The 21,949-nt window shown below is 40.0% G+C and overlaps 1 protein-coding gene and 1 non-coding gene across 8 annotated transcripts in view; one reads left to right on the forward strand and one right to left on the reverse strand.

Annotated features, from left to right (window-relative positions):
- Window positions 1-21,949, reverse strand: part of GPR160 (G protein-coupled receptor 160) — a 70,076-nt gene that overhangs the window by 10,951 nt on the left and 37,176 nt on the right. The window lies entirely within an intron of this gene.
- LOC112448328 (small nucleolar RNA SNORA40) lies at window positions 217-343 on the forward strand. Its single transcript, XR_003036694.1, has one exon. It is a non-coding gene; the product is annotated as a small nucleolar RNA SNORA40 (small nucleolar RNA).

Consider the following 21,949-nt stretch of genomic DNA (forward strand, 5'->3'; position numbering starts at 1 on the left):
TATGATCATGTACTTAGAAAGTCTGCAGTAAGCGCTACTAAAATAAGTGAATTTAGCAAGGTTGCAGATTAATTTTTTTAATCAATTTCTATATACCAGTGGTATAGGAAAATGAAATCACATTTTCCATAGCATTAAAAATATGAAAAACGTAGGGCTAAGTTTAACAAGCCACATGCAAGCACAGTATTCTGAATATCTTAAACACTCAGAAATAGCACTTGTGTGTGCTTTTGTATCATTTGTGGACAAAAACTTATAGACAGGTACAAAACTAAATCCTCTTTTGCAACTTAGAACTCACTGTTCAGCATCAATTTTGATACAGATAAGAAGGAACATGATACCTAAAACAGATTCAAGTAATGTGGGTTCTGATACACACAAAGGTTGCTTCCAGAGTTGATAATTTAAAAGCATAAACTATGAGAGAAATGATTATATTGATTCAGTACTCTAATTTTAGTGTTGACATGAAACAAGGATGGCTTGTTTTTTTAAGACTTTTCATTTTGAGGACATAATGTCTGTACTTCAAAAGGTACTGGCATAGCCCAGTGATCTGTCCTAGGATGTGACAGCTTAGGAGTGAATATGATTTCAACTTTATGAATGTTTAGAGGGTGTGCAAAATTAAGAACCAATCAGATCTGTCTCCTCTGACCCTAAACATGGTCCTAAGATAAATTACTTGAGAAAACTGGATCCCAAAGGTTCAGTTCAGTCGCTCAGTTGTGTCCGACTCTTTGCGACCCCATGAATCGCAGCATGCCAGGCCTCCCTGTCCATCAGCAACTCCCGGAGTTCACTCAAACTCACGTCCATCAAGTCGGTGATGCTATCCAGCCATCTCATCCTCTGTCATCCCCTTCTCCTCCTGCCCCCAATCCCTCCCAGCATCAGGGTCTTTTCCACTGAGTCAACTCTTCGCATGAGGTAGCCAAAGTATTGGATTTTCAGCCTCAGCATCAGTCCTTCCAATGAACACCCAGGACTGGTCTCCTTTAGGATGGACTGGTTGGATGTCCTTGCAGTCCAAGGGACTCTCAAGAGTCTTCTCCAGCACCACAGTTCAAAAGCATCAATTCTTCGGCTCTCAGCTTTCTTCACAGTCCAATTCTCACATCCATACATGACCACTGGAAAAACCATAGCCTTGACTAGACGGACCTTTGTTGGCAAAGTAATATCTCTGCTTTTGAATATGCTATCTAGGTTGGTCATAACTTTCCTTCCAAGGAGTAAGCGTCTTTTAATTTCATGGCTGCAGTCACCATCTGCAGTGATTTTGGATCCCAAAGGTTACAGGTGGGGAATTTTTGAAGTGTGTCCATATCCCACTGGAGATCAAAGAAGGTGACCTCAAAGAATTCTGGACTGACATCTGTGGACTGAGCAGAAGTTCTTTTTAAAGGCTATCTTGAAGATTATGACTCAAACACTGGAGGAACTATGGTGACTGGCAGTGGAAGGAATCAGAACATGTTAAATTCCTCAAAAATGTATTGACATATAATTTTGTCTGTGTCACACATAATTTTAAAAGCCCTTTACGCTTATAAATAAAGACATTGCAGAAAGAAATTAAAGAAGATCTAAATCAATGAAGGCATTTATGATGGATTGTAAGACTCAGCAAGTTTTTTTGTAGAAATTGGCAAGCTGATTCTACAATTTATATGGAAATATAAAGGACCCAACAGAGCCAAAATAATTTTTAAGAACAAAGTTGGTGAACTTACATTACCTGATTTTAAGAACTGTTATAAAGGTACAGAAATAAAAAGGGAGTATTAGCATAAGGGGGAGAAGAAAATGGCACCCCACTCCAGTATCCTTGCCTAGAGAATCCAGTGGACAGAGGAGCCTGGTGGGCTGCTGTCCACAGGGTCACACACAGTCAGACAGGACTGAAGTGACTTAGCATGTATGCATGCATGCATTGGAGAAGGAAATGGCAACCCATTCCAGTATTCTTGCCTGGAGAATCCCAGGGACAGAGGAGCCTGGTGGGCTGCTGTCCACAGGGTCACACACAGTCAGACAGGACTGAAGTGACTTAGCATGTATGCATGCATGCATTGGAGAAGGAAATGGCAACCCATTCCAGTATTCTTGCCTGGAGAATCCCAGGGACAGAGGAGCCTGGTGGGCTGCTGTCCACAGGGTCACACACAGTCAGACACGACTGAAGTGACTTAGTAGCAGCAGCATTAGCATAAGGATGGGATTCCCAGTGGTAAAGAATCCGCCTACCAATGCAGGAGACACAACAGACACAGGTTCGATCTCTGGGTTGGAAAGATTCCTTGGAGTAGGAAATGGCAACACACTCCAGTATTCTTCCCTGGAAAATTCAATGGACAGAGAAGCCTGAAGGGCTACATTCCATGGGGTCACATAGAGTCGGCAACAACTGAGCAGCATTTCTGTAAGGATAGTTCTATAAATCAATGGACCAGAAGAGAATCCAGTAGACTCACACATTTATGGTCAGTTGATTCTCAATAAAAGGACAAGTTAATTAAGAAGGGGAAGGATAGTATTTTCTAAAAATGGTGCTGGAAAATGGATATCCATATGGATATATCCATATCCACAAAAATAAACTCCAAATGGATTATAAGGCTAACTGTAGAAGTGAAGCTGAAATTTGTAGAAGAATACAGAAGATCTTTGTGATCCCAGTAGGTGTATTAGTTTCCAAGGGCTGCCATAAAAAATTACCACTGGGTAGTCACAACAACAGAAATTAATTTTCTCACAGTTCTGGGGGCCAGAAACCTGAAATCAAGGTCTCAGCACGGCTGTGCTTCCTTACAGCTCTAGAGGAGCATCCTTCCCTGCCTCTTGCAGTCTCTGGAGACTCATGGCACTCCTCGGCTTGCACCCGCGGGACACCTGTCTCTGCCTCCATCTTCACACGGACTGCTCCCCTGTGTTGTCTCTGTGTGTCCTCCCCTCTTCTTGTAAGAACCCTGGTCACTGCATTCAGGGCCCTCCTTATTCTGGTATGAGCTTATCTTCATTACATCTGCAAAAACCTATTTCCAAATGAAGTTGCATTTCAGATAGATAAGAATTTGGGGGAGCGTGACCCAAAGCTAGTGGAGGTGATGGAATTCCAGCTGAGCTATTTCAAATCCTAAAAGATGATGCTGTTAAGTGCTGCATTCAATATGCCAGCAAATTTGGAAAACTCAGCAGTAGCTGCAAGACTGAAAAAGGTCAGCTTTCACTCCAATTCCAAAGAAGGGCAATGCCAAAGAATGTTCAAAGTACCATACAATTGCGCTCATTTCACATGCTAGCAAGGTAATGCTCAAAATCCTTCAAGCTAGGCTTCAACAGTATGTGAACCAAGAACTTCCAGATGTTCAAAGTGGATTTAGAAAAGGTAGAGAAATCAGAGATCAAATTGTCAACATCTGCTGGATCATAGAAGCAAGAGAATTCCAGAAAAATATCTACTTCTGCTTCACTGACTACAGTAAAGTCTTTGACTGTGTAGATCACAACAAACTGTGGAAAATGCCTAGAGATGGGAATATCAGACCACCTTACCTGTCTCCTGTGAAACCTGTACGCAGATCAAGAAGCAACAGTTAGAATTGGACATGGAACAATGGACTGGTTCCAAACCGGGGAAGGAGTATGTCAAGGATACATTGTCACCCTGCTTATTTAACTTACATGCAGAGTACATCATGTGAAACGCTGGGCTGGATGAATGACAAGCTAGAATCAAGACTGCGGAAAGAAATACCAACACTCAGATACGATGATATCACTCTAATGGCAGAAAGCGAAGAGGAACTAAAGAGCCTCTTGATGAGGGTTAAGGAGAGTGAAAATGCTGGCTTAAAACTCAACATTCAAAAAACTAAGATCATCGCATCTGGTCCCAACACTTCATGTCATATAGATGGGGGAAACAGTGACAGATTTTATCTTCTTGGACTCCAAAATTACTGTGGACAGTGACTACAGCCATGAAATTAAAAGACTCTTGCTCCTTAGAAGAAAAGCTATGACAAACCTAGACAGTGTATTAAATAGCAGAGACATCACTTTGCTGACAAATGTCCTGAATAGTCAAAGCTATGGCTTTTCCAGTAGTCATGTATGGATGTGAGCACTGGACCAAGGCTGAGCACCGAAGAATTGATGCTTTTGAACTGTGGTGTTGGAGAAGACTCTTCTTGGACAGCAAGGACATCAAACCAGTCAATACTAAAGGAAATCAACCCTGAATATTCATTGGAAGGACTGATGCTACAGCTCCAATACTTTGGCCACCTGATGTGAAGAGCTGACTCACTGGAAAAGACTCTGATACTGGGAAAGACTGAAGGCAGGAGGAGAAGGGGACGACAGAAGATGAGATGGTTGGATGGCATCATTGACTCAATGGACTCTGGTTTGAGCCAACTCTAGGAGACAGTGAAGGACAGGGAAGCCTAGTACACTGCAGTCCATAGGGCCACAAAGAGCTGGACATGACTTAGTGACTCAGAAACAAATGGACATCCACAACAGTAGTCAAGGCTTTCTCAGCATGTGCACATGTGTTCATGCACACACACAGGCTGATAAATTGGACTCAGTTAAAAAGCAAATATTTACTTCTCTTTAAAAGCATAGTTAAGAAAAACAAAAGCTACAGACTTTACAGTGAGATGATATTCAGAGTTATCTTATCAATGACTTAGATCCAGAATAAAAACAGACTCTTATAACTCTAAGATAATTAGCCTTTCAAAAAATGGGCCGAAGATCTGAACAGACGTGTTCAGGAAACAAAGACCACATGAGATACTGTTGCATACCCACTAGAGGAGCTAAAATTTAAAGACTGACAATATGTGTGTTGACAAGAATGTAGAACAATCTGAAAGTGTTTAAACAGTTTGCAGATTTCTCAACATCGTTAACATTTGATTACCATTTTATCCAATAATCCTCCTCCTAGGTATTCACCCAAGAAAAATGAAGATGTATGTCCACAAAGAGAGACTTGGACACAAACGTGTGTGGCAGCTTGATTCATCATGGCTCCAAAACCCACACCACACATCCACCAACAGGCGAATGGATAAACAAACTGTGTGTTAAGTTGCTTCAGTGATGGCTGACTCTTTGCAACCCTACGGACCACAGCCCATCAGGCTCCTCCTCTGTCCACAGGATTCTTCAGGCAAGACCCAGGGATCAAACCCAAGTCTTTTTTTTGTCTCCTGCATTGGCAGGTGGATTCTTCACCACTAGCACCACCTAAACAGTAGTATACCCATGAAGTGAAGTGAAGTTGCTCAGTCCTTGCGACCCCATGGACTGTAGGCTACCAGGCTTCTCCATCCATGGGATTTTCCAGGCAACGGTACTGGAGTGGGTTGCCATCTCCTTCTCCAGGGGATCTTCCTGACCAAGGAATCAAACCTGGGTCTCCTGCATTGCAGGCAGATGCTTTACCCTCTGAGCCACCAAGAATGGCTAGTATACCCATAGAATATACTTTTTATGGATAGAAAGTAGAATAGCAGTAGAACAGGACTAAAGGAATAAAGTACTGATACATGCTACACAGGGATAAATTGAAAAAACATGCTGAAAGAAAACATCCTAACACAAAATAGTACAGACTGTATAATTCCAATTATATGGAATTATAGAAGAGCAGAACTAATCTATAGGGTCAGACAGACCATCAGTAGAAACCTAGGGCCAGGCTGGGGCAGAGGCACCAGGGAACTTTTTTGTAGAGATGAAGATGTAATTTATTTGGATTGAGATGGTGGTTCAACAAGTTAATATACATCTTTCAAAATTCAAACCGAACATGGAAATGGGTATGTTTTATTTATTTTTAACGCTTTCATCTCACAATATTAAATTTAAAAGTAAAAATCTAGAATTAATTTAAATATTCAGCAACAGGAAATTGGCTATATAAACTATGACACAACCTCCAATGAAGCTGTTTCTTTCCTTTCCAAGAAAACAGGAACAGGAACATAAGTATCACATTGGAGTTTGCTATGGGCTTCCTAGGTGGCTCAATTGAACAGAATCTGCCCGCCAAGCAGGAGACTCAGGTTCGATCTCTGGGTTGGGAAGATCCCTTGGAGAAGAAAATGGCAACTCACTCTAGTATTCTTACCTGGGAAATCCCATGGACAGAGGAGCCTGGTGGGCTACACTCCACGGGGTTGCGAAGAGTCAGACATGACTTAGCAACTAAACAACAGCAGCAAGGAGCTTATTATAAATACAGAATCTCAGGCTCCAACTTGGAGCTGTTGAATCAATCAGCATTTTTAATAAAATCTTCAGATGAGTCATATACTGATAATAGACTGAAGAATGCCAGCAACAGAGAAAGCACAGTGGCAATCTAATTTATACTTCAGGGCCCCCAAAAGACTAAGGAATTGTTGGCCCAGGTAGCTTTGAAAAGGGATGCAAAGATGGGGCTAAAAACAAGAGGATTACCTGCAAATTAAATAAACAGATCTGAGATTCCTTCCCCAATTCAATGCAACAGGTAACAGTCTCTCCCAAACTGTGGAATAAGAATGGAGGTGTTCTCTGGCATGGGGAACACAGAGTCTCTAGACTATGGCAAGAGTTGACCATGAAGGGCTACCAGGCTGAAAACAGACTCTGAGTAAAACTATGCACATTAAAAGTTGAGACCTCCCCAGCCTTCTTTTCCCCACTTAGATTGCAAGAATACCATTTTCACAAAACATAAAGATCCAAACATCCTTCTCTAGGGATCAATCCAGGAAGAAATAGGAAAGACACTGACACTTAAGTAAATTTACCAGATTATGATCTACTCATAAGTATGACCACACATCCACAGATTCTCAGACATTCGAAGAAAATCTCTACAATGAAAAGTCAAACCCACAAGCAGATAAACAGATAACTTGTAGAAAAGAGACACAGTACTAGAAGAGAACATTATTTAAAAACTCATTGTTTTCAGGGAGAAGGTGCTGCATTCACGAAACAAAAAGAGGAAGCTATGTCCAACCACCACCACAGAAAAGAAATCACTCCTGGAATATAAAAATCTGATGGCAGAAATGATAAGCTGAACTGTAGAGTTAGAAAATAAAGTTCAGAAAATTTCCCAGAAAATGTAGAACAAAAAGATAAAGGATAAGAAAACAGAAAACCAATCCAGCAGGTGGGAAATCGGAACAAGAGAAGTCACAGAAAGAGAATAAACTGGAAAGAAGGGAATCAAGGAAGAAAAGGGTGTACCATTTTCTAGAACTGAAAGTTTTTCAAGACTGAAAACCTTCCACCTTGATGGAAGAAAATAGACCTATGCTGATATACATCAGAAATTTCGAAACAGTGATAACAGAAGAGAAGAAATAACCAGTTTCCCAAGAGAAAACAAATTTTATACAAAGAATTAAGGGATAGAATGGATCCCTTGAAAACAGGTAAATTAAGGAAAAAAATACAGGATTTATGCTGCCTTATATGAGGCGTACCACTAGGTAACCAAGTAGAGGATGAGGGGAAGCAGCTCTTTATGGAGTGTTCCAACTTATACATGAAAAATAAGTTGTAGACCTGAAACTCCACCCATGAATTAACAGCTGCTGGCATTGAGCACCTATGGCTGTGACTGTCACAGCAGGAGAGGAACCGAATGTTCTGTGCCTTCTACAGGCTGAACCTGAGTCTGCCAAATCTCTGGATCCAGCTGCCAATTTGCAAGAAATGCAAGGGACACAAAACTGGAAACAATCCAGACTTCGATCAATGAGTGAATGGATAAACAAGAGTGGACAGTGGAGACCCATGCAGTGGATCACTACTGAGCAATAAAAAGGAGGAGCTATCAATACATGCAACAATACAGACGAGTCTCAAAGTAACTATGCTGAGTGGGAGAGGCCAGGCAAAAACCAGAATGTATGTTGCATGATTCCATTTGCATAAAATCTCAGAAAACACAAACTCACCTAGAATGACAGAAAGCAGGTATTATTTGCGGAGGAGATATGAGTGGGAGAAGGAGGAAATTACAGAGGGCCACAGGGAACTCTGGGGTAATAAATGTGTTTACTCTCCTGATGCTGGTGGTGTTTCATGGGTATCATGGGTATATGGTATCAAACTGTACACATTAGATATGTGCAGTTATAGTATGTAAGTTATACTTCAATAAAGCTGTTTTTAAACAAGGTAATGAACACAGAGGGACTATTGAGCTGCACGATGAGTGTGCAATCAGCGAAAGTCACAGTGGTAAACCCTAAAGGTCAAGTGGTCCAGTTCTTCAATAGAAGGAATGGAGACGTGATCTATACATTAAAACAGAGACGTGAAAGACCTCTCAAATACTTTTCAAAGAAAGTGTAGGACTAAAGTCTCCAGGGACAAACACCTGGGTGATAAAACTACTTTTTAGAAATGCAAGAAAGCCTTCTCAAATGTAAAAAAGAATGAAAGAATGGCATTTGCAGCAACATGGATGGACAGAGGTTATCATACTAAGTCAAGTAAAGAGAAAAATATCATATGATATCACATATGTGACATCTAAAATATGACATACATGAATTATCCATGAAATGGAAACAGACTCACAGATAAACAGAACAGACTTCTGTTTGCCAAGGGGGTGGGGAGATGGTGAAGGGATGCTGTGGGAGTTTGGAATTAGCAAATGGAAACTAGTATATAAAGGATGGATAGACAAGGCCTAGGATCAGGCTCTTCAACAACCAGAAGCCAGAAATACCTTTAATGGATTGCTAAATTTAACCAAATAATAACAACACTTTCTGACATAAAAACTATAGGAAAAATTAAAAGAAAATAAATTGGGAAAAAAATATAAAATATAATCTCTTACAAATCAACCAGAGAAAAGATCAGAAGTCCAACAGTGAAATAGTAAAAAGAGCGAAGGACTGGAAGAGACAATTCACAAAAATGGAAAATGAGTTATTAAATATATGAAAGGTATCAACATCACTCATACAGAAAACCAGAAATTTAAACTATCCTGTCTGTTTCTTAAAAAGATAGGCACCCTCCCAAATTTGTCAATAGTGTATATCTGTGAGACTTGTAGCAGTATAACTGGAAAAACTCCTTTGGGAAGCAATTTGAAAATATCTATCAAAGCTGCAAACGTATGTGTATGTCCTTTGAGCCAACAATTCCACTCCTAAGGATATATCCTACAGATTCACTTTCATGCATGAAAAAATGTCTATAAGATTATTCATGGAAGCACTGTTTATTTTAACAAAGGAATGGAAATAATCTAAATATCCATCAACAAGGAAATAGTTGAATAAATTCATCCAATGCAATACTACACAGTTATTTTTTAAAAAGAAACTCTCCAGATACTGACATGGACATGTCTCTGAGACACATTAAGGAAAAAGTCAAGATACAGAACAGTGCATAGAACACACCACCATTTGTGTAAAAGCGGTAAGAAAAAAAAAACAAAACACATAGTTCCACATATGCATAAAGAAATCCTGGAAAGACACTTAAGAAGTCAAAAAACAATGATAAGTGGGCAGGAACTTGTCAGATGGGGTCATGATGGGATGGAGACTTTAATACACTTTACCTACTATTAAAATTCTCCTAACCAAGGATCATACGAGACTACTATAAACAACTATGTGCCAATAAAATGGACAACTTGGAAGATATGGACAAATTCTTAGAAAAGTATAACCTTCCAAAACTGAACCAGGAAGAAACAGAAAATATGGACCGATCAATCACAAGCACAGAAATTGAAACTGTAATAAAAAATCTTCCAACAAACAAAAGCCCAGGGCCAAATGGCTTCACAGGAAAATTCCACCAAAAGTATAGAGAAGAGCTAACACCTGTCCTGCTCAACTCTTCCATAAAATTGCAGAGGAAGGAAAACTCTCAAACCCATCTACGAGGCCACCATCACCCTGATACCAAAAAAATGGACAAAGATGCCACAAAAAAAGAAAATTATAGGCCAACATCACTGATGAACATAGATGCAAAAATCCTCAACAAAATTATAGCCAACAGAACTCAACAATACATTAAAAAGATGATACATCATGATCAAGTGGTTTTTATTCCAGGGATGTAAGGATTCTCCAATATATACAAATCAATCAATGTGATACAAATTGAAAAATAAGAACCATACGATCATCTCAAAAGATGCAAAGAAAGCCTTTGACAAAATTCAACACCTATTTATGATAAAAAAAAAAAAACTCTCCAAAAATAGACATAGAAGCAACATACCTCACATAATAAAGGCCATATATGAGAAACCCAAAGCAAACATTATCCTCAGTGGTGAAAAATCAAAAGCATTTCCTCTAAAATCAGGAACAATACAAGGGTACCCACTCTCCCCACTATTATTCAACATAATTTTGGAAGTCCTAGCCACAGCAATCAGAAAAATAAATTAAAGGAATCCAGAATGGAAAAGAAGAAGTAAAATGCTCACTGTTCGCAGATGACTTGATTCTCTGTATAGAAAACCCTAAAGAAGCCACCAGAAAATCACTACAGTATGAATGAATACAGTATATACAGTATTGTAAACAACAATGAATACAGTAAAGTCACAAGATATTAAATTAATATACAAATCCATTGCGTTCTTACACACTAACAATGAAAAATCAAAAAGAAAAATTAAGGAAACAACCCCATTCACCATGGCAACAAGAGGAATAAAATATTTAGGAATAAATGTACCTAAAGAGACAAAAGGCCTACATGCAGAAAGCTATAAGATGCAGATAAAAGAAATCCGACAGGGGCGGTCCTAAGATGGCGGAGGAGGAATAGGACGGGGAGACCACTTTCTCCCCCACAAATTCATCAAAAGGACATTTAAACGCTGAATAAATTCCACAAAAAAAACTTCTGAATGCCGGCAGAGGACATCAGGCACCCAGAAAAGCAGCCCAGTGTCTTCAAAAGGAGGTAGGAAAAACTATAAAAGACAAAAAAAGAGACAAAAGAGGTAGGGATGGAGCTCCGTCCCGGGAAGGGAGTCTTAAAAAGAGAGAAGTTTCCAAACACCAGGAAACACTCTCAGTGCCGAGTCTGTGGAGAGCCTTGGAACCACAGAGGGCAACATAACAGGGAGGAAAAATAAATAAATAATTAAAACCCACAGATTACGAGCCCAAGGGTAACTCCCCCAGCGGAGAAGAAGCGCAGATGCCTGCGCTGGCCACTAGCAAGCAGGGGCTGGGCAGGGAGGCGCGGGCTGCACTGCTTAGAGTAAGGACCAGGACTGAATGCCCCAAGAGCAATCTGAGGGAACTAACATGGGCTAGCAAACCAGACTGTGGGATAGCTACCACGCGAAAAGCCCTAACCTAAGACACCGCAGGCCCACTCACAGAACAAAGGACTGAGCAGAGCTAGCCAGCTGCAGACCGGCCCATCACCCCCCTCCGGTGACAGGCAGCCAGAGCTGGAAGCGGGCAATCACAGCCCCAGAGAGACATTATCTATCAAACTGCAAGCAGGCTTCTTTGCTAACTAAGACTTCTTGGGGTTCTGGACGGTCAACATCCACCTGAGAAGGTGCACTGGTTGTACACCCAGAAAACTGAGTGGCAGGGACGGAGGAGGCGATAAGTCGCAGCAACTGGGCTCGCCAAACACCTCATCACCTGAGCTGCTCGGACCTGGGAAGGGCACAAAATGCAGGCCCAGTGAGTCTGGGCCTCTGAGGACTACCTGAGTACCTGAACCTGAGCGGCTTAGACCTGGGAGGTGCATGCAGCCCACGGCCGGCCTCAGACGGTTCCCGGCAGAGCAACCTAGAGCCTGAGCAGTGTGGGCAGGGAGGGCACACGTGCCGTGAGCCGGAGCAGGCCCAGTGTGGCTGAGACACTGCGAGCACATGCCAATGTTAATCTGTTTGCAGCGCCCCTCCCTCCCAACAGCATGACTGAACAAGTGAGCCTAAAAAAGTGTTCACCACCGCCCCCTTGTGTCAGGGCAGAAATCAGACACTGAAGAGACCAGCAAACAGAAGCTAAAACCAAGGGAACAGCCTTGGAAGTGACAGGTGCAATAGATTAAAACCCTGTCATTAGTACCGAATACATAGGAAGGGGCCTATAGATCTTGAGAAATATAAGCTGGACCAAGGAACTATCCGAAAATGAACTGACCCCACACTGCCCACAACAACACCAGAGAAAGTCCTAGATATATTTTTACTATTTTTACTATCATTCTTTTTTTTTTTAATTTTTAAAAATTTTAAGTCCCCTATTACTCCTTTAATTTTCATTTTTATAACCTATTACTTTGCAAAAAAAAAAAAAAAGAGAGACCCTATTTTTTAAAGTAAACTTCATATATATATATATTTATTTATAATTTTTGTGACTGTTTTTTTTTTCTTTTCTTTAATATAGTATTTTTGAAAATTCAACCTCTACTCTAGATTTTTAATTTTTGCTTTTTGGTATTTGTTACCAATTTTGTACCTTTAAGAACCTAGTAATCTTCAGTACCCATTTTTACTTGGGAGCGAGATTACTGGCTTGACTGCTCTCCCCCCCTTTGGACTCTTTTTCTCCACCAGGTCGCCTCTATCTCCTCCCTCCCTCTTCTCTTCTCTACCCAACTCTGTGAATCTCTGTGTGTTCCAGACATTGGAGAACACTTAGGGAACTGATTACTGGCTGGATCTGTCTCTCTCCTTTGGATTCCCTTCTTTTATCCTCCTGGCCACCTCTGTCTCCTTCCTCCCTCTTCTCTTCTCTGTGTAACTCCCTGAACATCTCTTAGCGGTCCAGACTGTGGAGCGCACATAAGGAAGTGATTACTGACTAGCTTGCTCTCTGCTCTTTTGATTCCACCTCATCTCATTCGGGTTACCTCTAACTCCCTCCTCCCTCTTCTCTTCTCCATGTAACTCTGTGAACCTCTCTGGGTGTCCCTCACTGTGGAGAAACTTTTCATATTTAACCTAGATGTTTTATCAACAGTGTGAATAGATGGAGAAGTCTAGAGACTACTGTAAAAATAAGAATGAAAACCAGAAGCAGGTGGCTGAAGTCCAAATCCTGAGAACACCAGAGAACTCCTGACTCCAGGGAATATTAATTGACAGGAGCTCATCAAACGCCTCCATACCTACACTGAAACCAAGCACCACCCAAGGGCCAACAAGTTCCAGAGCAAGACATACCAAGCAAATTATCCAGCAACACAGGAACACATCCCTGAGCTTCAATATACAGGCTTCCCAAAGTTACTCCAAACCCATTGACATCTCATAGCTCATTACTGGACACTTCATTGCACTCCAGAGAGAAGAAACCCAGCTCCACCCACTAGAACACTGACACAAGCTTCCCTAACCAGGAAACCTTGACAAGCCACCCGTGCAACCCCACCCACAGCGAGGCAACTCCACAATAAAGAGAACTCCACAAACTGCCAGAACACAGAAAGGCCACCCCAAACACAGCAATATAAACAAGATGAAGAGACAGAGGAATACCCAGCAGGAAAAGGAACAGGATAAATGCCCACCAAACCAAACAAACGAGGAAGAGGTAGGGAATCTACCTGATAAAGAATTCCGAATAATGATAGTGAAATTGATCCAAAATCTTGAAATAAAAATGGAATCACAGATAAATAGCCTGGAGACAAGGACTGAGAAGATGCAAGAAAGGTTTAACAAGGACCTAGAAGAAATGAAAAAGAGTCAATATATAATGAATAATGCACTCTGGAGGCAACAAATAGTAGAATAATGGAGACAGAAGATAGGATTAGTGAAGTAGAAGATAGAATGGTAGAAATAAATGAATCAGAGAGGATAAAAGAAAAACGAATTAAAAGAAATGAAGACAATCTCAGAGACCTCCAGGACAATATTAAATGCCCCAACATTCGAATCACAGGAGTCCCAGAAGAAGAAGACAAAAAGAAAGACCATGAGAAAATACTTGAGGAGATAATAGTTGAAAACTTCCCTAAAATGGGGAAGGAAATAATCACCCAAGTCCAAGAAACCCAGAGAGTCCCAAACAAGATAAACCCAAGGCAAAACACCCCAAGATACATATTAATCAAATCAACAAAGGTCAAACACAAAGAACAAATATTAAAAGCAGCAAGGGAAAAACAACAAATAACACACAAGGGGATTCCCATAAGGATAACAGTTGATCTTTCAACAGAAACTCTTCAGGCCAGGAAAGAATGGCAGGACATACTTAAAGTGAGGAAAGAAAATAACCTACAGCCCATATTACTGTACCCAGCAAGGATCTCATTCAAACATGAAGGAGAAATCAAAAGCTTTACAGACAAGCAAAAGCTGAGAGAATGCAGCACCACCAAACCAGCTCTCCAACAAATGCTAAAGGAGATTCTCTAGACAGGAAACACAAAAAGGGTGTATAAACTTGAACCCAAAACAATAAAGTAAATGGCAACGGGATCACACTTATCAATAATTACCTTAAACATAAATGAGTTGAATGCCCCAACCAAAAGACAAAGACTGGCTGAATAGATACAAAAACAAGATCCCTATATATGTTGTCTACAAGAGACCCACTTCAAAACAGGGGACACATACAGACTGAAAATGAAGGGCTGGAAAAAGATATTCCATGCAAACAGAGACCAAAAGAAAGCAGGAGTAGCAATACTCATATCAGATAAAATAGACTTTACAACAAATGCTGTGAAAAGAGACAAAGGACACTACACATAATGATCAAAGGATCAATCCAGGAAGAAAACAAAACAGTTATAAATAAATATATATGCATCCAACATAGGAGCACCACAATATGTAAGACAAATGCTAACAAGTATGAAAGGGGAAATTAACAATAACACAATAATAGTGGGAGACTTTAATACCCCACTCACACCTATGGTTAGATCAGCTAAACAGAAAATTAACAAGGAAACACAAACTTTAAATGATACAATAGACCAGCTAGACCTAATTGATATCTATAGGACATTTCACCCCAAAACAATGAATTTCACCTTTTTCTCAAGCACACATGGAACCTTCTCCAGGATAGATCACATCCTGGGCCATAAATCTAGCCTTGGTAAATTCAAAAAAATTTAAATCATTCCAAGCATCGTTTCTGACCATAATGCAGTAAGATTAGATATCAATTACAGGAGAAAAACTATTAAAAATTGCAACATATGGAGGCTGAACAACACGCTGCTGAATAACCAACAAATCACAGAAGAAATAAAAAAAGAAATCAAAATATGCATAGAAACAAATGAAAATGAAAACACAACAACCCAAAACCTGTGCGATACTGTAAAAGCAGTGCTAAGGGAAAAGTTCATAGCAATACAGGCATACCTCAAGAAACAAGAAAAAAGTCAAATAAATAACCTAACTCTACACCTAAAGCAACTAGAAAAGAAGAAATGAAGAACCCCAGGGTTAGTAGAAGGAAAGAAATCTTAAAAATTAGGGCAGAAATAAATGCAAAAGAAACCAAAGAGACCATAGCAAAAGTCAACAAAACCAAACACTGGTTCTTTGAAAGGATAAATAAAATTGACAAACCATTAGCCAGACTCATTAAAAAACAAAGGAAGAAAAATCAAATCAATAAAATTAGAAATGAAAATGGACAGATCACAACAGACAACACAGAAATACAAAGGATCATAAGAGACTATGATCAGCAACTATATGCCAATAAAATGGACAACTTGGAAGAAATGGACAAATTCTTAGAAAAGTACAACTTTCCAAAACGGAACCAGGAAGAAATAGAAAATCTTAACAGACCCATCACAAGCATGGAAATTGAAACTGTAATCAAAAATCTTCCAGCAAACAAAAGCCCAGGTCCAGACGGCTTCACAGCTGAATTCTACTAAAAATTTAGAGAAGAGCTAACATCTATCCTACTCAAACTCTTCCGGAAAAGTGCAGAGGAAGGTAAACTTCCAAACTCATTCTATGAGGCCACCATCACCCTAATACCAAAACCAGACAAAGATGCCACAAAAAAAGAAAACTACAGGCCAATATCACTGATGAACATAGACGCAAAAATCCTTAACAAAATTCTAGCAATCAGAATCCAACAACACATTGAAAAGATCATACATCATGACCAAGTGGGCTTTATCCCAGCGATGCAAGGATTCTTCAATATCCGCAAATCAATCAATGTAATACACCACATTAACAAATTGAAAAATAAAAGCCATATGATTATCTCAATAGATGCAGAGAAAGCCTTTGACAAAATTCAACATCCATTTATGATAAAAACTCTCCAGAAAGCAGGAATAGAAGGAACATACCTCAACATAATAAAAACTATATATGACAAACCCACAGCAAACATTATCCTCAATGGTGAAAAATTGAAAGCATTTTCCCTAAAGTCAGGAACAAGACAAGGGTGCCCACTTTCACCACTACTATTCAACATAGTTTTGGAAGTTTTGGCCACAGCAATCAGAGCAGAAAAAGAATAAAAGGAATCCAAATTGGAAAAGAAGAAGTAAAACTCTCACTGTTTGCAGATGACATGATCCTCTACATAGAAAACCCGAAAGACTCCACCAGAAAATTACTAGAGCTAATCAATGAATATAGTAAAGTTGCAGGATATAAAAACAACACACAGAAGTCCCTTGCATTCCTATACACTACTAATGAGAAAATAGAGAAATTAAGGAAACAATTCCATTCACCATTGCAACGAAAAGAATAAAATACTTAGGAATAGATCTACCTAAAGAAACTAAAGACCTACATATAGAAAACTATAAAACACTGGTGAAAGAAATCAAAGAGGACACTAATAGATGGAGAAATATACCACGTTCATAGATTGGAAGAATCAATATAGTGAAAATGAGTATACTATCCAAAGCAATCTACAGAGTCAATGCAATCCCTATCAAGCTACCAATGGTATTTTTCACAGAGCTAGAACAAATAATTTCACAATTTGTATGGAAATACAAAAAACCTCAAATAGCCAAAGCAATCTTGAGAAAGAAGAATGGAACTAGAAGAATCAACCTGCATGACTTTAGGCTCTACTACAAAGACACAGTCATCAAGACAGTACAGTACTGGCACAAAGACAGAAATATAGATCAGTGGAACAAAACAGAAAGCCCAGAGATAAATCCACGCACCTATGAACACCTTATCTTTGATAAAGGAGGCAAGAATACACAATGGGTTAAAGACAATCTCTTTAACAAGTGGTGCTGGGAAAACTGGTCAACCACTTGTAAAAGAATGAAACTAGAACACTTTCTAACACCATACACAAAAATAAACTCAAAATGGATTAAAGATTTAAATGTAACACCAGAAACTATAAAACTCCTAGAGGAGAACATAGACAAAACACTCTCTGACATCAATCACAGCAGGATCCTCTATGATCCACCTCCCAGAATATTGGAAATAAAAGCAAAAATAAACAAATGGGACCTAATTAAAATTAAAAGCTTCTGCACAACAAAGAAAATTATAAGCAAGGTGAAAAGACAGCCTTCAGAATGGGAGAAAATAATAGCAAATGAAGCAACTGTCAAAGAATTAATCTCAAAAATATACAAGCAACTCCTGCAGCTCAATTCCAGAAAAATAAACGACCCAATCAAAAAATGGGCCAAAGAACTAAACAGACATTTCTCCAAAGAAAACATACAGATGGCTAACAAACACATGAAAAAATTCTCAACATCACTCATTATCAGTTCAGTACAGTTCAGTTCAGTCGCTCAGTCGTGTCCGACTCTGCGACCCCATGAATCGCAGCATGCCAGGCCTCCCTATCCATTACCAACTCCTGGAGTTCACTCAACTCACGTCCATTGAGTCAGTGATGCCATCTAGCCATCTCATCCTCTGTCGTCCCCTTCTCCCACTGCCCCCAATCCCTCCCAGCATCAGAGTCTTTTCCAATGAGTCAACTCTTCTCATGAGGTGGCCAAAGTACTGGAGTTTCTGCTTTAGTATCATTCCTTCCAAAGAAATCCCAAGGCTGATGTGCTTCAGAATGGACTGGTTGGATCTCCTTGCAGTCCAAGGGACTCTCAAGAGTCTTCTCCAACACCACAGTTCAAAAGCATTAAGAAATGCAAATCAAAACCACAATGAGGTACCATTTCACGCCAGTCAGAATGGCTGCTATCCAAAAGTCTACAAGCAATAAATGCTGGAGAGGATGTGGAGAAAAGGGAACCCTCTTACACTGTTGGTGGGAATGCAAACTAGTACAGCCACTATGGAGAACAGTGTGGAGATTCCTTAAAATACTGGAAATAGAACTGCCTTATGACCCAGCAATCCCACTGCTGGGCATACACACTGAGGAAACCAGAATTGAAAGAGACACGTGTACCCCAATGTTCATCGCAGCACTGTTTATAATACCCAGGACATGGAAGCAACCTAGATGTCCACTGGCAGACGAATGGATAAGAAAGCTGTGGTACATACACACAATGGAGTATTACTCAGCCATTAAAAAGAATACATTTGAATCAGTTCTAATGAGGTGGATGAAACTGGAGCCTTTTAAGCCAGAAAGAAAAACACCAATACAGTATACTAATGCATACATATGGAATTAGGAAGATGGTAACAATAACCCTGTATGCGAGACAGCAAAAGAGACACGGATGTGTAGAACAGTCTTTTGGACTCTGTGGGAGAGAGAGAGGGTGGGATGATTTGGGGGAATGGCATGGAAACATGTATAATATCATATATGAAACAAATTGCCAGTCCAGGTTCGATACAGGATCCTTGGGGCTGCTGCACTGGGATGACCTGGAGGGATGGTATGGGGAGGGAGGTGGGAGGGGGGTTCAGGATGGGGAACACGTGTACACCCGTGGTGGATTCATGTTGATGTGTGGAAGAACCAATAAAATATTGTAAAGTAAAAAAAATAAAACAAAACAAACAAAAAAAAGAAATCAGACAATGCAAACAGATGAAGAGATATACTATATTCCTGGACTGGAAGAATCAATATAGTGAAAATGACTTAAACCAAAGCAATCTACAAATTCAATGCAATCCCTATTAAACTACCTACAGTATTTTTTCACAAAACTAGAACAAATAATTTCATAATTTGTATGGAAACACAAAAGACCCCAAAAAGCCAAAGTAATCTTGAGAAACAAGAATGGAACTGGAGGAATCAACCTTCTTGACTTCAGATTAAACTATAAAGCCACAGTCATGAAGACAGTATGGTACTGGCAGAAAAACAGAAATATAAACCAACGGAACAAGATAGAAAGCCCGAAGATAAATCCACGCACCCATGGACACCTTGTCTTTGACAAAGGAGGCAAAAATTTACAATAGAGAAAAGACAGTCTCTTCAACAAGTGGTGCTAGGAAAAATTGACAGCTACATGTAAAAGAATGAAGTTAGAACACTTCTTAATACCATACACAAAAATAAACTAAAAATGGATTAAAGACCCAAATGTAAGACCCAAAACTCTCAGAGGGAAACACAGGCAGAACACTCTCTGATGTAAATCACAGCAAGATCCTCTATGATCTACCTCCCAGAGTAATGGAAATAAAAACAAAAACAAATAGGACCTTCTTAAAAGCTTTAAGTGAAGGAAAACAATGAAGGAAAATATTAGAAAGGTGAAATGACAACCCTCAGAATGGGAGAAAATAAAAGCAAATGAAACAACTGACAAAGAATTAATCTCCAAAATATACAAGCAGCTCATGCAGCTCAATACCAGAAAAATAAACAACCCAATCAAAAAGTGGACAGAAGACCTGAACAGACCTCTCTCCAAAGAAGACATGCAGATGGCTAAACACATGAAAATATGCTCAACATCACTCATTACTAGAGAAATGCAAATCAAAACTACAATGAGGTATCATCTCATACTGATCAAAATCAGATCAGATCAGTCGCTCAGTTGTGTCCGACTCTTTGCGACCCCATGAATCACAGCACACCAGGCCTCCCTGTCCCTCACCAACTCCCGGAGTTCACTCAGACTCATGTCCATCGAGTCAGTGATGCCATCCAGCCATTTCATCCTCTGTCGTCCCCTTCTCCTCCTGCCCCCAATCCCTCCCAGCATCAGAGTCTTTTCCAATGAGTCAACTATTTGCATGAGGTGGCCAAAGTACTGGAGTTTCAGCTTTAGCATCATTCCTTCCAAAGAAATCCCAGGGCTGATCTCCTTCAGAATGGACTGGTTGGATCTCCTTGCAGTCCAAGGGACTCTCAAGAGTCTTCTCCAACACCACAGTTCAAAAGCAACAATTCTTCGGCGCTCAGCCTTCTTCACAGTCCAACTCTCACATCCATACATGACCACAGGAAAAACCATAGCCTTGACTAGACAAACCTTTGTTGGCAAAGTAATGTCTCTGCTTTTGAATATGCTATCTAGGTTGGTCACAACTTTCCTTCCAAGGAGTAAGCATCTTTTAATTTCATGGCTGCAGTCACCATCTGCAGTGATTTTGGAGGCCCCCAAAAATACAGTCTGACACTGTTTCCACTGTTTCCCCATCTATTTCCCATGAAGTGGTGGGACCGGATGCCATGATCTTCATTTTCTGAATGTTGAGCTTTAAGCCAACTTTTTCACTCTCCTCTTTCACTTTCATCAAGAGGCTTTTGAGTTCCTCTTCACTTTCTGCCATTAGGGTGGTGTCATCTGCATATCTGAGGTTTTTGATATTTCTTCCGGCAATCTTGATTCCAGTTTGTGTTTCTTCCAGTCCAGCATTTCTCATGATGTACTCTGCATATAAGTTAAATAAACAGGGTGACAATATACAGCCTTGACGTACTCCTTTTCCTATTTGGAACCAGTCTGTTGTTCCATGTCCAGTTCTAACTGATGCTTCCTGACCTGCATACAAATTTCTCAAGAGGCAGATCAGGTGGTCTGGTATTCCCACCGCTTTCAGAATTTTCCACAGTTGATTGTGATACACACAGTCAAAGGCTTTGGCATAGTCAATAAAGCAGAAATAGATGTTTTTCTGGAACTCTCTTGCTTTTTCGATGATCCAGCAGATGTTGACAATTTGATCTCTGGTTCCTCTGCCTTTTCTAAAACCAGCTTGAACACAGGAAGTTCACGTATTGCTGAAGCCTGGCTTGGAGAATTTTGAGCATTACTTTACTAGCGTGTGAGATGAGTGCAATTGTGGGGTAGTTTGAGCATTCTTTGGCATTGCCTTTCTTTGGGATTGGAATGAAAACTGACCTTTTCCAGTCCTGTGGCCACTGCTGAGTTTTCCAAATTTGCTGGCATATTGAGTGCAGCACTTTCACAGCATCATCTTTCAGGATTTGGAATAGCTCAACTGGAATTCCATCACCTCCACTAGCTTTGTTTGTAGTGATGCTTTCTAAGGCCCACTTGACTTCACATTCCAGGATGTCTGGCTCTAGGTGAGTGATCACACCATCGTGATTATCTTGGTTGTGAAGATCTTTTTTGTACAGTTCTTCTGTGTATCTTGCCATCTCTTCTTAATATCTTCTGCTTCTGTTAGGTCCATACCATTTCTGTCCTTTATCGAGCTCATCTTTGCATGAAATGTTCCCTTGGTATCTCTGATTTTCTTGAAGAGATCCCTAGTCTTTCCAGTTCTGTTGTTTTCCTCTATTTCTTTGCATTGATCACTGAGGAAGGCTTTCTTACCTCTTCTTGCTATTCTTTGGAACTCTGCATTCAGATGTTTATATCTTTCCTTTTCTCCTTTGCTTTTCGCTTCTCTTCTTTTCACAGCTATTTGTAAGGCCTCCCCAGACAGCCATTTTGCTTTTTTGCATTTCTTTTCTATGGGAATGGTCTTGATCCTTGTCTCCTGTACAATGTCATGAAGCTCATTCCATAGTTC

The sequence above is a fragment of the Bos taurus genome, chromosome 1 (genome assembly GCF_002263795.3).
Source record: "Bos taurus isolate L1 Dominette 01449 registration number 42190680 breed Hereford chromosome 1, ARS-UCD2.0, whole genome shotgun sequence".
NCBI classification, from domain to species: domain Eukaryota; kingdom Metazoa; phylum Chordata; class Mammalia; order Artiodactyla; family Bovidae; genus Bos; species Bos taurus.